This window comes from Peromyscus californicus, unplaced genomic scaffold, assembly GCF_007827085.1.
Source record: "Peromyscus californicus insignis strain IS unplaced genomic scaffold, ASM782708v3 Scaffold_11__1_contigs__length_118956290, whole genome shotgun sequence".
Taxonomy (NCBI): domain Eukaryota; kingdom Metazoa; phylum Chordata; class Mammalia; order Rodentia; family Cricetidae; genus Peromyscus; species Peromyscus californicus.
Window position 1 is genome coordinate 6,717,555 of NW_026294402.1, and position 15,777 is coordinate 6,733,331.

A 15,777-nucleotide genomic window follows, 5' to 3' on the forward strand; every position below is an offset into this window, starting at 1 on the left:
TATATCTAGCAAAATTTTCAGTCACCATAGATGAAGAATATAAGATATTCTATGAAAAAGTCAAATTTAAACAATATCTATTTCTAAATCCAGCCCTGTAGAATATAAAATATGCTAGAAAGAACACTCCAACCAAAGGAGGTTAATTATACCCATAAAACACAGGAAATAAATAATCTCACACCAGAAAAACCAAAAGAGTGGAAGCATGTGCTCACACATGTACACACACACACACACACACACACACACACACACACACACACACAAACACCAATCCACCCACATAGCACCACCACCAACAACGACAAATTAACAGAAATTAATAATCATTGGTCATTGATATCTCTCAATATCAACTGACTCAATTCCTCAATAAAAAGACACAGACTAACAGAATGGGTGCAAAATTAGAATCCATCCTTCTGCTACATGCAAGAAACACACCTCAATATCACAGATAGATTTTTACCCCAGAGTAAAGGATGAAAAAAGATTTTTCCAAGCAAAGGGACCTAAGAAGCAAGCTGGTATAGCCATTCTAATATCTAACAAGTAGACTTCAAACCAAAATTAGTAAAAAGAGATGGACAAGGACACTTCATATACATCAAGGGAAAAAATACACCAAGATGATCTTTCAATTCTTAACATCTATGCCTGGAGCATAATGGCAGCCATAATTATAAAGGATGCATTAGCTTACATTACACATTGACCCTCACACATTGGTAATGGGAGACTTCAATACCCCACTCTTCCCAATGCACAGTTCATCCAGGCAAAACTAAACAGAGAAATATTGGTGCTAACAGATGTTATGAGCCAAATGCACCTAACAGATATTGACAGAACATTTCACCCAAACACAAAGAGTACACCTTGTCATTAATACCCCAGGGAACTTTCTCCCAAATTGACCACATACTCAGTCACAAAGCAAGTCTCAAAATATACAAAAAAATTGAAATAACTCCTTTATCCAATCAGATAACCAGGGATTAAAGCTGGATTTAAACATCAACAGAAACAACACAAAGCCTACAAACTCATGGAAACTTAACAACTCTCTACTGAAGGACTGCTGGAACAAGGCAGAAATAAAGAAGGAAAAACTTCCTAGAATTCAATGAAAATGAATACACAACATACCCTGACTTATGGGATAAAATGAAAGCTGTACTAAGAGGAACATTCATAGCACTAAATGCCTACAGAAAGAAATTGCAGTGATCTCATAGTAGCAGTTTAACAGCAGACTTAAAAGCTATAGAACAGGCTGGGTGATGGTGGTGCATACCTTTAACCCAGCACTTGGGAGGCAGAGGCAGGCAGATCTCTGTGAGTTTGAGGCCTGCATGGTCTACAGAGTGAGTTCCAGATAGCCAGAGCTATACAGAGAAACTCTGTCTTTTAAAAAAAAAAGCTATAGAGCAAAAATAAACAAGCTCATGCAAGAGGAATAGACAGCAGGAAATAATCAAACAGAGGGCTAAAATCAATAAAATAGAAACAAAGAAAACAATAAAAAGAATCAAAGAAACAAAGAATTGATTGTTGGAGGAAATCAACAAGATAGACAAACACTTATTCAAACTAACTAAGAGAGAGAGAGAGAAGATATCTAAATTAAAAAATTTAGAATTGAAAAGGGGCCATAAAAACCAGACACCAATGAAATTTGAAGAATCATTAAGTCATACTTTAAAACCTGTACTCCACAGGAAAATCTAAAAGAAATGGGTAATTTTCACAACATATACCCCTTACCAAAGCTAAATCAAGGTCAGGTATACAATTTAAATAGATCTATAGCTCCTAAAGAAATATAGTAGTCATTGAAAGTTAACCAAAAAAAAAAAAAAAAAAAAAAAAAAAAAAAAAAAAGCCCAGGGCCAGACTGCTTTAGCACAAAATTCTACCAGACTTTCAAAGAAGAGTTAAAATCAATACTCCTCAAATTATTCCACAAAATAGAAACAGAAGGAGCATTGCCAAATTCATTTCATGAAGTAGTGATGCCATGGTTACCATGATACCCAACCCACAGGAAAAAAAAAAAGAATCACATACCAATATCCCTTATGAACACAGATGCAAAAATATTCAATAAAATATTCGCAAACTGAGTCCAAAAGCACATCAAAAAGATCATCCACCATGATCAAGTAAGCTTTATCCCAGAGATATAGGGATGGTTCAACATATGAAAGTCTGTCAATGTAATCCACCATGTAAACAATCTGAAAGAAAAACAAATCCAAATAATCATCTCATGAAATGCCAACAAAATCCAACACTCGTTCATGATAAAAGTCATGGACACAAGGGATAGACCTAAACATAATAAAGGCAATATACAGCAAGCCTATAGCTGACATCAAATTAAATGCAGAGAATTCAAAGTAATTCCACTAAAATCAGGAACAAGAGAAGGCTGTCCACTTTCCTTATCTATTCAATATAGTACTTAAAGTTCTAAAAGGAGGAATAAGACAATGGAAGGAGATCAAGGGGATACAAACTGGAAAAGAAGACAAAGTATCATAATTTTCAGGCAATATGATAGTATACGTAAGTGACCCCCAAAATTCTACCAAGGAAATCCTACAGCTGATAAACACTTTCAGCAAGGTGGCTGGATACAAGATTAACTGAAAAAAAATTCAGTAGCCCTCCTTTTTACAAATGATAAACAGACTAAGAAAGAAATCAGAGAAATAACACCCTTCACAAGAGCCATAAACAATATAAAATGTCTTTGAGGTAACCCTAACTCCAAGCAAGTGTAAGACTTGTATGACAATAACTTGAAATCTTTGAGGAAAAAAAAATTGAAGAATGATGGGGGAATGTCTTTCTGTACACTGCGAATATGTGTTGTTCTGATTGGTTGATAATTAAAGCCATTTGGCCTATGGCAAGGCAGCTTAGAAGTAGATGGTTAATTCAAAGAGAGAGACAGAAAGAAGACAGGAGAGACACCAGCAAGCTGCCCAAAGAGCAACATGTAATGGGACTCAGATAAAGCCACAGAACATGAGGCGATACATAGATTAATAAAAATGGGATAATTTAAGATATAAGAGCTAGCTAGCCGAAGCTTGAGCCATAGGCCATCCAGTTCGCAATTAATATAAGCCTGTGTGTTGTCTATTTGGATCTGAGCAGCTGCAGGACTGGTGGGTGAGAGAGGTTTGTCCTCATCGTGAGCCAGGCAGGACCAGGAAAACTTTTAGCTACAGAAGAAGATATCAGAAGATGGAGAGATCTCCCATGCTCATGGATTGGTAGAATTAACATTGTAAAAATGGCCATACTACCAAAAACTATCTGGAGATTCAGCACAATTCTCATTGAAATTCCAACAAAATTATTTATTTAGAGACCTTGAAATAACAATACTTATTTTTTCATATAAAAAAAAGATAGCTAAAACAATCCTCAACAATAAAAGAACTTCCAGTGGTATTACCATCCTTGGTTTCATCCCTACTCCAGAGCTATAGTAATAAAAACAGCATGGTATTTGCATAAAAGCAGACACATTGATCAATGGAATCAAATTAAAGACCCATACATAAATCCACACACCTATAGATACCTGATTTTTGATGAAGAAGCCATAGAGACACAACGGAAAAATGAAACATCTTCAACAAATTGTGCTGGTCTAACTGGATGTCTGAATATAGAAGAATGCAAATAGATCCATATTTATCACCATGCACAAAACTCAAGTCCAAATGGATCAAAGACCTCAACATTAAAGCAGACACACTGTACCTGATAGAATAGGGAGTAGGGAATAACCTTGAATGTATTGGCACAGGAGACAATTTCCTAAACAGAACACTAATAGCACAGGTACTGAGATGAACAATTAGTAAATGGGACCTCAAGAAATTGAAAAGCTTCAGTAAGGCAAAGGACACCATCAGAAGGACAAAACAGAAGCCTAAAGAATGGGAAAAGATTTTCATCAAATCTATATCCCATAGAGGGCTAATATCCAAAATATATAAAGAATTCAAGAAATTAGATGGCAACAAACCAAATAATGCAATTTTAAAAATAGGGTATAGATCTAAACAAAGAATTCTCATTAGAGGAATCTGAAGTGGCTGGGAAACACTTAAAAAAGTGTTCAACATCTTTAACCACCAGGGAAATATATATCAAAACTACTTTGAGATTCCATCTCATACTTATTAGAATGGCTAAGGTCAACAACACAAATGGGAAGTAAGGAGAACTTTCTTCTATTGTTGGTGGAAGTGCAAACTTTTACAGTCACTATGGAAATCAGTATTGTTGGTTCCTCAGAAAATTGGGAATTGATCTACCTCAAGATCCAGCTATACCACTTTGGGCATATATATGGTGATATTTTAATTGTACTGAAATGTGATTTTATTTGTATGTTAATAAATAAAGTTGCCTGGGGGTCAGAGCTAATAGCAAGCCATAGCAGAAACTGGGCAGTGGTGGTGCATGCCTTTAATCGCAGCTCTTGGGAGACAGAGCTAGGTGGATCTCTGTGTGTTCAAGGATACAGACAGCATGGAGACACACGCCTTTAATCTCAATACCAACCATAGAAGACCTGAAGGTCTGTACAGACAGGCAGTGATGAGGAGGTCATGTGGTTGGTTTTACAACCAATGAGAAGGCAGAATAGAAAGTCTATAAAAAAGACAAACACACAGGAAGTAGGTCTCTTGCTGAGGAAGATAGCAGTGGCAGTGAAGGGTAAGGTTTTTAGCTCTTAGCTACTGCTCTGACCTCTTGGGCTTTCATCTTTGCATTGGCTCTGTGTTTCTTATTTAGTAAGGCGGTTACATCTACACATATATCCAAAAGAGGCCCTATCCTACCACAAGGATCTTTCTCAACTATGTTCTTAGCAGCTTTGTTCATAATAACCAGAATCTGGAAACAATCTAGATGTCCTTCAACTGAAGTATGGATAAAGAAAATGTAGTATATTTACACAACGGAATATTACTCAGCTATTTGAAAAAAATGACATCATGAAATTTTCAGGCCAATAGATTGAGTTAAAAAAATCGTTTTGAGCAAGGCAACCCAGACCCAGAAAGGCAAACATGATATGTACTCACTTATAAGTGGACATTAACTGTTAGGTAAAGGATAATAACACTGCAATCCAGAGATTCACAAATGTTAAATAAAGAGAAGAGGTCTGGTGGCGGCACATGGATCTCTCTGGGAAGATGAAATAGAATAGATTTTGTGGGTGGACTGGGGGTGAGTGGGGTTCAGGACAGGAGGGATCAGAGAGGGAAGGGAGGAATGGAGGTAGAGAGTATGGGGAGAGACAACAGAAATAGGTGGGTATTTAGGGGGTGTTATGGAAGCCTAGTGCAGTAGAAACTTCCTAGAACCTATGAGTTTGACTGTAGCAAAGACTTCTAGACATGGCAGACATGGATCCTGAACCAGCTGTCATTAATAACCAGGCAAGGATTCCAGTGGTGGGACTGGAACACCAACCCAGTCACAAAATCTACGACCCACAACCTGCCCTGCCTGTAGGATGTGCTGGAGCAATGGTGGATTAGAGCTCGTGGGGGTGGCCAACCAATGATTGGTTTATCTGAGGCCCTCACCACAAGAGGAAGTTCATGCCCACACTGCCTAGATAGCCAGGATCTGGAAGCTGGATGACTCAGAGACCTAGTGTAGAACCAAACACAACTGACCCTCCCCCAAGAAAAGTCAATGAAATGATTCCAAATGATACTCTGCTATACTCATAGGATCGGTGCCCAGCCCACTCATCATCAGAGAGGCCTCCAATAGCTGATGGGAACCATACCAAGACCCACAACCAAACATTAGACAGAGCTTAGGGAACTCCAGAAGACAGGGTGGATGATTATGGGAGTGTGGATGACAGAGGGGTGGAGGACACCAAGATAACATGGCCCACAGAATCAACTAAGCAGAGCCCATAGGGGCTCATAGGGACTTGAAGTGATAACCATAGACCTTGCATGGATCTGCATCTGGCCCTTTGTATACACTCTGTGGTTCTTTAGCTTGGGATTTTTGCTGGGCTCCTAACAATGGAAGTGGGGGTGTCTCTTTGCCTGCTTGTGGGACCTTTCTCCTCATCCAACCTTGATATGAGGGTGTATGTCAAGTCTTACTGCATCTTATTGTTGTCTGAGTTCGGTTGACATCACTGGTAGGCCTGCTCTTTTCTGAAAGGACACAGATTCGGGGGAGAGGGAGGTGGTTGGGGAGGGGGTGCTGTGATTGGGATGCATTGTATGAAAGAAGAATAAATAAATTAAAAACACAAAAATAAAAAAAATCTTTGTTTCCCACTTGTATAGAATCAACCTAGAAGTCACCTGACAAATGAAATTCTTGGGGCAGTGAGATGACTCAGTAGACATAGGTGCCTACTGGTAAAACCTGCGTTGAACCTCTGGGATAACAAGGCCAAAGGAATCCTGAGATCCATCGCCTGAACTCCATATACACCTGGGTTTTCCATAACAAAATCCAATTTAATTGTTTAAACGAAGCTCGTATACTACAGCCTCTTATTTAATGATACATTATACATGAAAGAGATATTTGCTTTTACACTGCAATAATACACCCATGTGCTAGTCTTGATGCCAAATAAAAAGAGAGATTGTGGAGAATTAAAACAAAATTTGACGTTTACTCTGTGAGATCTCCATATCACAGCGAACCAGAGTTCACAAGTAAAAATAGCTTTCCTCTTTCTTCCTACCAGTGACCACAAGTGACTTTTATGGGGACACTTTGTGCATAGAATTTAAAATCTATTGTAGGGTCTGGAGAGAGGCTCAGAGGTTAAGGGCAGTTGCTTCATTGCACATGAATGTGTGCCCACACATACACAGAACATTGACATAAATAAATAGCACAATAAGCCTAAAAACATCTACTGTAATCAATTTCTTCATATTATTTGGACGAGGTCTCATTATGTAACTAACTATTCTGGAGCCTGCTTTGTAGACTACTCTGGCCTCATACTCCTAGAGAAGTACTTCTGCCTCCTGAGTGTAAAAATTAAAGGCGAGTTCTTTTTTGAATATATTTGTTTACTCTTTGAGAATTACATACATCTATACAATGAATGCACACATCAATCATATGTACTTACAACTTCTAGCCTTATAATGCCTCTCAAATCCTCTAAACTTCATGCCCCTCCCTTTTAAAAAAGAATCCTCTGGCCATCGTTTCCTACACAGTATTACTGGAGATTTTTTGAAGCCATCAGAATTTTGTCTGTTTTTTTGGATGATGGTGTAGTTTTTGTTCCTCCCATCATGTTGTTTCACAGGATTGGACTGCTCTTTCCCCTGATCTCTTCAGTCAAGTGCCTAGACTTCTGCTAACTATAGGGACCATTTTAGAGAAATAAGCTTTGAAGGCCAATTTAGTTTATAATATATAATTTTCTGAAATTCTGTAAAAGTATCATTAACTTGTTTCCTGCTTTGTTTACAACAGGGTCAATTTCTCTAAGCTTTCCCAGAAAGATTGTCAATATTCCTCTCCAATTTTTTACAAAAATAATTACGTTTAGACGTGGAATAAATGGCTCCATCCTCCCTACTTGCCACCCACTCTTGCACTGGTGTCTTGCTTTCTCACTCTTCTCTCCTCTGGGTGGACGCAACACCTTGGCACCCTGATTCTGAGTCCATTACCAGAGCTCTGCTATATATGCATGGTTCAAATGTGGCAAACATTCAAGAAACAAATTTAATTGAGCTGATTTACTTTGTGTAATGTTGTAGAGGATTTCATGTTATACTGAAGATCTTTCATATGCTATCAGATGTCTTGAAGGTTTATAATCATCGCTCTAACTGGTGAAGCTGACTTTTATGTCACTGTACTGACTACCAAGCAGCTTTTAAATCCTATCTTAAGATGAATGAGATATCCTCCTGTTTCTTCATGAGGGGAATCAGACAGCTTCTTATGGTATGATTCAGCCTTTGCTAATAAATGGGAGTCATGTAAATTCTTTAAGAATTCACATGAGCTTGTCCCTGATCAGGTCTGCAACTTCACCCTCATCTCTCCAGTCTTTCATTCCACTCAACGACTATCCTTTATGCTTCTTGTTGAAAGCATGTGCTCACTTCAGTCTCGGCCTGGGAGTCTCCTTCCATATATCCGATACTGCCCATTGTGTAACTCCTTTTAGAACCCTGCTAAAGGCCCTCTCTCTCTTAAGCCAGTTCCATTATTTCTCCCCGCCACGCCACCATGAGTGTGTGTGTGTGTGTGTGTGTGTGTGTGTGTGTGTGTGTGTGTGTGTGTAACCTTCCATGCTTTAGATATATTGTTTATTTCCATGCTCCTCGAAATTGTGAAAAATGGTTGATATGTAACTAAGAATTATTGATGGATAAAAGGAAGCATTGACAATGAAATGTTGACTCCTCTATGTCATGAAATAATTCTTTGTAAAATTATGATAGTAGGTGAAGATTTAAGATAATAAATAAAAAATTTTCTGTGTTTATCTGGAAGGCTTTTCAGCACACTGTGAAGATCTCCTATGTATGCACACCCGCTTAGGGAAGGACTTGGAACCTGAACTGAGGCCAGTGTTCTTGCCAGTTGGCTGAGCTGTATGGATCTAATTAGATTGACACAGAGCAATTAGTATTTATGGGCACATGACAATATCATTATTAGCTGCTTTCATAAATGTTGGAAGTAGAAGAGTAAATAAGAGCACACTTTTCAGTGATGAGATAAAACACTTTGCACTCACTCACAAGGTCTGCCCTTTTCCTCTTGAATTCAGCTCATAAGTTTGCCATGATTGTTCATTTAAAACATGGAAAAACCCATGCCATACCCATTCTGTCAAGCTCCCTTTGCTGTCAGAGAATCATTTTAGGACAGGTACAGTTTGGGTTAGTTATGCATTAAGATTTTTAGCACAGTTTGAACCTTTATTTTCATTATAATGAGACACCATCAGGATGTGTTAACCTATCTGGGTTAATAAAAACATAAACATAGGTTTACCAGCTGACCATGTCCATTATTGAGGACTGGCAGCACAGCACTGATTTTATTAACTGTAATGAACGCTTCAGATGGGGGGGGCACAATTTTAAAACACAGCATGGGAGCTGAGCTTCTGCGAGAGCAAGTAGTTCCTCATTAACCACTCTTCCCATCAATGACCACACCTGTGCAAAAGATGAGACTCAAATAGAGAGGGCGGCAGTCAAAGAGATGCTGCTCATGCCAGGGGCCCATGAGTGACTTTGCCTACATAAACACTTTCTGTCTGGATCTTGGGGTGGGGTCTTTATATGAACACCAGGGTGCAGGTCTGCAGAGTCCTTCACGTTTTAATATCATCAAAATCCCATATCATGCTTTGCCCATGTCCCACTCCATTTGTTTCCAATTTTACCTCTGCAAAATAACATTTCATGCCTATCTTCTGTGTCTGCATCTCTGAGACTGAGTAGTCTCCAACATTACTAAAATGTAGAGATTCTAAAGGCAGCAGCTGCATCCTTTCTGTGCTAGTAGCCGGCAGCATGCTATTGTAACAAGCTTCTTGTCAGCTCCATCAACTTTTCTCAGTCTCAGCTCAGAGGACCTGGGGGCCACATACCTCCCCTGTGAGATGTTGTTCCACCCACTGGAGGATGTTCAGCAACATTTCTACCCGCTAGATGTGAACAACATTTTTCCTTTTCCCCTCAGCCCAGTTATGGCACTTTTTTAGATATTGCTGATGACTCTGGAATCAGGGATCATCTTTGTTAATAAGTTACTGATCCAGAGTGATCTAGGACTCATTATTTTAGTTATCAACTATTTGTTTTGTGAATATTATATATATGGCCTGTGTGTATGTATGTATGTATGTATGCATGCATGCATTTGAGACAGAGTCTTGCTAGATAGCCAAGGCTGTTATTTGCGTGTCATCCTTGCGCAGGGGCCATGCTAATCTTCTCTGTATCGTTCCAATTTTAGTATATGTGCTGCCGAAGCGAGCACAAGGCTGTTATTAAGCTTTAACATATAGCAATCTTTCTGTTCTCCCAACTGTTAGAAATACATTTATTTCTTTATGTATGACTGTGTGTATGTGTGTGTGTGGGGGGGGGGGCGTGTGTGTCGAGAGAGACAGAGCAAAAATAACTGTCTTCACTTTAGTTTTCATATTATTTATTTATTTTTGAGACCGAGTCTCACTATGTAGCACTGGTTAGCCTAGAACTTCGTCATTCTGCCTCTGCCTTCACAGTACTAGGACTGTAGGCATGCCTGACGTGCTTGACCTCATTTTATTCTTAAGGGAAGACAGGCATTCAGTGGAGTGTACCGAAGGGAATCTGAATTAGAACTCAATCACATTTACAGCATAGAACTGTAAGGAACATTACTCATTCTGTGAATTAACAAATAAAATATATCATTGCTTGAATAATCTTTCAAGGTCTTATCTTTTCTATTATCAAAATAACTGTAAGCATATAAAATATTTGAATATCTGGATACAGACAAACACATTGAATGGAGACTACCAGGTTGTCAATTTTTCTTCTTAATATAAATATTCACAATATCTAAAAATATTTAGTTGTACCAGCTCTTTAGTTATTTGATTCTGCATAAATAATTTACCTTGCATACATATACACTTGTTAATAACATGGCAAAGTCTGCAAGTCTTGTAATTTATTACTTTTTATTCAATCATTTTGAGGTTGAATTGTTTTTTTCTACTTTTAAAATAATGATGCTTGTATTCCTAGAATTTATTTGATTATATTAAAATGAAACCCATATAAATTCATTCAAGGTAGTATGAACACTACAAATATATAGTCAATATAATAAAGTAGGACGAAATAGTTCTTGTGAGTGTTTTTAGTTCTTGTGGTCTGAGCTAAGTATGCACATGAATATTAGCTTCTAAGAGATATTTTCAGATTTCATCACCAAGTTACCGGGTTGGCATGATCTAGGAGAACCCACAGGATTTATATATTTAGAGATCGATGGTAAATTCCTACAAAGGTTTGACTAGTAAAGCTACAAAACTTGAGAGTTTTTTAAAGAGGAATAGCTGAGATCAGGATTTAAAGGAGGTCAGACCACACAGATACTAATTTAGAAACAAACCTGACACCTACACTGTTTCAAAATTTTCCATTTTTAATTTTCTTTTCAGCTCCTGTCTTCACCATGTTCTCTCTGCAGCCTTGGCCAATTTACTGATTGACTTTGTCATTTGCTTTGAACATAGAGACGCACTTCTTTCTTGTTATCCATTAAATAAAGATGGCTTGAATAAGCTGTGTAGCCCCACACTTGGCATCTAGTGAGAATTCACTAGGTGGAATTACATGGTGACAAAAGTCTCCAAGTCATCTTAATTCAGTCAGCACTGAGCTAATAACCTATGTTTCACTGTGCAGCTTGCTTTAAAATACCTCAGTGCTACTCCGTGCTTCTTTTTCTTCTGATCATGGGCCAGGGCTCCATGAGAAGCCCAAAGATGTGATTCCTCCAATTGGACAGGCCTACATGATTCATGTGCTTTAGAACTTGCAAATACATCATGCACTAATCATGTGCTACATATTTAGGTAAATGCTTGCTATTATTTGCAATAATACGTCAGGTCATCTCCACTTCAACAAATTGAAACTAAGGGTTGATTCTTTTTCTTTACAAAATAGAGGTTGTGTGGGTAATCTAAGATGGATGTAGAAAGCTCACATTCTCTCATGACATAAGGAGAAACTTGCTTAATGTGATGACAGATCTGGAAACAATAGATATTAGCACAGATCGTGGGAAATGAAAATACAATGCTGATTTAGTTTCTGGATCCCATTCTTCAGGAAACATCAAATATCCAATTTGAAAACTATAAAACCCATGTATGTGCATTATACAAATAGTATTCCAGATCAGCAAGAAGGACACTTGTCTTTCAGAATAAGTTTCTGAGAGTTTTAACTTCCCTGCATTGAGTGGGAGGTTATGGAAATGTGATGCTGCGTGCCTTCAGTACAGGCTGAAGCATCAGTCAGTGCTGCCTGCTCATAATGGGGGTTAGTCCTTAGCCCCACCCTGATGTCCTGTCATATCTAGGGCAGTGGATGGCCACCGGAGGAGCAAGGACGCTCTTCCAGTTCTTCCTCACCTCCCTAACTTGCATGTCAAGCTGAGGCTGTAGCTGTACAAAAGCTCAGAAGAAGCCTCTATCCTTGGGGACCAGCAATATTCTCAAGTACATTAGAAGAATAGAACATAATTTTCCCTTATGGCTTCCCTTTCTGTCTTCCTCTTATGGCCAATATGGGAGGCACTGAAATGGTGCCCAAACTGATCCTTGCTGACACGTCCTGGCCCGCAGCCTGGGGAACACAAACACACATCTCGGCAACACAGGCCTGTCAGTGTGGCCGTTATGCCTGCAACTGTGGCGTACTAATTGGGCGAGGTCAGGCAGTTTTCTCTCTCCAGACTTTCTTTCTCCTCAGGGGAAAAATGGTTCTGGTGACTGATCCTCAGTCTGAGGGCACTCAATTTCAGTGCTTATTAGCTTGGTGCCTCTTTGCAGAGTAGAATGAAAACACGTCCACTGCCTCAGACCAGCTCTGTGGAGGAAGCCTGAGACCGCAGTCCTCCACTGCGGACGTCCTCTTTATCACACATAGGCTCTGGAATATCCTAGTTAGAACCACACTATGTACTACATTTTATGACCTCAAGAAATCCTGTTTAACAATGTATTTTAAAAAATGAAAATGATGTCTTAAATCAACAAATTAATTTAAGATAGAAACAGAACTTAGAAAAATCCTACTCATCTCTCCTCCCAGCATTTTCATATACCAAATAAGGTAATATAAAGATACATTTTATGTATTGGACTGACTTTTTAGATCCATACACATGTTCAGCTCTGAGCTCATGTAAGAATAATTCTACAAATACTGTTTCTTTTCCTTTAATTAATTTTAATGTGTGTGTGTGTGTGTGTGTGTGTGTGTGTGTGTGTACAGGGGTGGGGTGAGGGGCATGGTGTTGCTACAATCCCTGACTGGCCCACAACTCACCATAGTAGACAAAGCTAACCTTGAACTTATAGCAATCCTCCTGTATCTGCCCCTTAAATTGCCACCATGCTTAGTTTAAATATGTTTCACCTTGATACTTGCTAGGAAAATAGCATATGTCTATAACAGTCATTACTTTGCTTTGTTGACACATGATATAAAAGTGGAAGATCACATTTAAAACAATGGATACTTTGGTCAGCTGCACATAAACTATAATCAAGTGAGAGGAGGGAGCCTCAACTGAGACAATGCCTCCATAAGATAGGGCTGTAGGCAAGCCTGAAGAACATTTTCTTAATTAATGACTAATGGGAGAGGTCCCAGCCTCTCTGGAAGCCTCTCCCATTTCTCTTTAAGAATGCAGGCTGAGCAAGCCAAAAAGATCAAGCCAGTGAGAAGCACTCCTCCATGCCTCTGCATCAGCTCCTGCCTCTAGGTTCTTGTCTTGTTTGAGTCCTTGTTTCAACTTCCTGTCATAATGAGCAGTGATGTGGAAGTATAAGGCCAATAAGCCTTTCCTCCCTCAGTTGCGTTGGTCATGGTGTCTCATTATAGCAATAGTAGCCTTGACTAAGACAGACACATCTCAAACAAGGTGGAAGGCTAGGATCAATACTAGAGGCATGAGAGCCATGACATGCCATTGTCAAGATGCAGGCCTACCTAACACACACGCACACACACACACACACAGAGAGAGAGAGAGAGAGAGAGAGAGAGAGAGAGAGAGAGAGAGAGAGAGAGAGAGAGAGAGAGTTTTTCAAATGAAATAAATGGAAAAAAAGAAGAAATATAACTTGACCTCACTATCAGCTATCTGCTGGTTTTTAAATAGAAACTGAATCAATTTTAATTATAAAAGGAATAAAATGTGTCTAATGAAGACATATTTACAAAGGGGAAAAAGTCTTTGTCATTCTGAAATGAAGCAGACAGTAGACTCTGGCATTAAAATTATGCATCAGTTTTCAAACAAAGAATAATAGAAACAAAAAAGAAATAGAGTTCTCTATAGTGTGGCAGATATACCCTTGACTCAAAGGTTTATACTTCAATGTTCATAGAAATGTCATAGGACTCGAATTGAATGGATCCCACATGCTCATTCTCTGTGAATGAATAAACAGATGTGGTTCAGTGAGATCATGGAAGCATCTTCAGATGGAATAAGGGACTGAATGCTAACTCATCATTCTGAGTAAAGGTCACAGTCACTGACAGCATGGGCTGTAATCATTTTACTGATGGAATAAGCCCATTGTTGGCATCAAACAATATGATTTATATCTTTAAAAAGTTGCTGGAGGAGTCAACAAGATGGCTCAGCTGATAAAGGATCTTCCCACTGAACCTAAAAACCAGAGCTTGATTGTGGGGACCCACACAGTAGAAAGAGAGAGCTGACTGCTGCAAATTGTCCTCTGGCTTCCATACTTACGCACCAAAGCACATACACATTCACAGGACATCTACCAAACATCAATAAAATGTAAATAAATAAACATGAAAAACGTTGAAAAGTTTCTGGAGAAAACAAAATCTATGAATATTAGTCAGGGGAGGTGCTGGGTGAGGAATGTGATTAGAAAGGTGTGTTAAATACTTTCTGTAGCAAGAGACATGCCAATACAATGATAGTGGCTAGGGACACAGGTGTGCACTCTTTTTCTCTAAGTTGGCTTAAAATTGTTGATTCTTATCAAGTAAACCATGCTCCATTAAAGGTAATTCAAAATGATCAACATTTCACAGGTAAAAAAGAAAAATAATGCCCCAAATACTAATTTTTCAGTTGAAGGGTATTAATTAAAATCTAACTATGTATTATTGTCTGTGTTTCTATTTACCTATAGGAAGATTTATTTTAGACGTGATCAGACAACCCTATTACACCATGAATTTTTTGAAAATGCAATAGTAAAGTTCAATGAGATTGTGGAAATGCAGAATAAGCTGTTTTAGACGAGTTTCTCTGGTCTTGTCAATTAACCCTTGAAGATTAATTCATGTGTTTACTGAGCATTTACTAGACCCTTCTGACAGAGTTAGCAAGCATAGAAGATCCAAGGTACACAGAAAGCCCTGGCAGTGTCCATCAGTCACAAACATGAGACATCTGACTGGACTCACACACGCTGAAGAAGGTGATAGGCTTTACCCAAGAGGAGAGACTTTGTAGGCCTTAAGACTGTGACTAATGGAGCAGGATCATTGCCCTGGGCTGACACTTGTTACTTAGTTGACTCAAAAAAGATCAGGTGAAAAGGAACCACACTAGCCATCATCAGTACAGTGTTTACTACACAGCAGCACATATTAAAAAAGATAAAAACATACAAAGTCTAGTCAAATCATTCCAGTGCCCATACACATGTAAAAATTTGAAAAGGAAAAATTACAGTAAGAATACATTATATGTTCCAAATTCACACTACAGATAAGTATCTAAATTTAATCTTCCCGACCCCAGAGCATAAAAGTTAAAAGCTGGCACAATAGTTCATGTTTGGACATTAATGTCTGGGTCAAGTTTCAATGACTGTTGATGAATCCGATGAGATGACATCGCCCTGGCTTTGCTGATGTGACTGCTGCAGTCTCCCCGCTTAGGGACCCACACATTTCCTTC

At 38.7% G+C, this 15,777-nt stretch overlaps 1 protein-coding gene and 1 non-coding gene across 8 annotated transcripts in view; both read right to left on the minus strand.

Annotated features, from left to right (window-relative positions):
* Cntn5 (contactin 5) overlaps positions 1-15,777 on the minus strand; it is a 1,171,099-nt gene that overhangs the window by 348,210 nt on the left and 807,112 nt on the right. The gene's annotated exons all lie outside the window — the stretch shown is intronic.
* LOC128105579 (U6 spliceosomal RNA) lies at positions 9,964-10,065 on the minus strand. Its single transcript, XR_008216374.1, has one exon. It is a non-coding gene; the product is annotated as a U6 spliceosomal RNA (small nuclear RNA).